The sequence below is a fragment of the Callithrix jacchus genome, chromosome 4 (genome assembly GCF_049354715.1).
Source record: "Callithrix jacchus isolate 240 chromosome 4, calJac240_pri, whole genome shotgun sequence".
In the NCBI taxonomy this organism is placed as follows: domain Eukaryota; kingdom Metazoa; phylum Chordata; class Mammalia; order Primates; family Cebidae; genus Callithrix; species Callithrix jacchus.
Genome location: NC_133505.1, coordinates 160,755,590 through 160,756,821, shown reverse-complemented (window position 1 = coordinate 160,756,821; position 1,232 = coordinate 160,755,590). Strand labels below are relative to the sequence as shown.

The 1,232-nt window shown below is 45.0% G+C and overlaps 1 pseudogene; it reads left to right on the top strand.

Annotated features, from left to right (window-relative positions):
• The first annotated feature begins 664 nt into the window (after window positions 1-664).
• On the top strand, window positions 665-958 carry LOC100388435 (cytochrome c oxidase subunit 6A1, mitochondrial pseudogene; annotated as a pseudogene).
• The last annotated feature ends 274 nt before the right edge of the window (window positions 959-1,232 follow it).

The following is a 1,232-nucleotide window of genomic DNA, read 5'->3' as shown; positions in this document are numbered from 1 at the left end:
GATGCTGTGCTCATTAAACATCTAGCATTTATAAGGACTGTTCACTTCTGCTTCCACTTTCTTGAGCCACTCACTTTGGGCGTCATTAGCTACCATGGAAGAAGCCTGGTTACTCTGCTGAAAGATCACACAGGGAGGACAGGCCCTGAGACTCCATAAGAGAGGGAGGTCCAGCTTTCTCACTGCCCAAGTCACTCTCTACCTCCAACTGTGTTAAAGACACCAAGTGAGAGCAGCCAAATAATCACTCAGCCGAGCCCAGTTCACGCACAGAACCATGAAAAACAATAAAATCATTGTTGTTTTCAAGTTACTTGGCCCTAATAAAGTTTGTCACATTGCAATAGATAACTAGACTACGAATGTAGAAAGGCAAAAGAAGAAACAGATGACTTAGAGGCTTATTCAGTTTCCAGGTGACAGGTAATGACTGAGCTCTCAGACTGAGTTCTAGAGGTAAGAAGTTAGAGATGACACGGTCTGTTAATGGATTACTGGTGGGGTTTGGGATAAAGATGAGAATCAAAAGTTACTCTATATGTGTTGGCTGGAGCAACTAGGATAACAGTGCTTCTACTTATACTTGAAAAAAAAACCTTAGGCGCTTCTGGCGCTGCTGCGGCCCGAGTTGAAGACAGCCGCAGTTGCTGTGCCTCTGATTTCTCAGCTGCTGGGTCGGTCCCACCCACAGCTGGGGCAGCCTATGTTGAGTGCTGCTCATGGCAGAGAAGGCTCAGTTCACATGTGAAAGACACTCATCTTTGTCATGCTCCCCGGGGTGGGAGTCAGCATGCTGAATGTTTTCCTGAGGTCACCCCAAAGAGCAGGAGAGACGGAGTTCATCTCCAGCCCCCATCTTCACAATAGGACCAAGCCATTTCCCTAGGGAGACGGTAACCATACCCTATTCCATAACCCTCCTGTGAATCCACTTCCAACTGGCTATGAAGATGAATAAAGAGAGTCTAGACCACTACCTGGGTACCAGGGACCACAACACTGGTTTGGACCATTACTCTGCACACAGACCAGAAAAAGTGTATGGGAACTTAAGCTTACCTTCTTTACCTGTATCAAATGATGACTGGTATACTGATCTTCCTTCCCTTTGCTTGTGGCAGGAGATGGCTTAAATAAATAACTTAAACTTTAAAAGAAGAAAAAAGCCTTAAGGAAGAACAGATTTTAGAAGGGCAAACAGAAGTTTAGCTATTAGCTGTCACTATTAATAT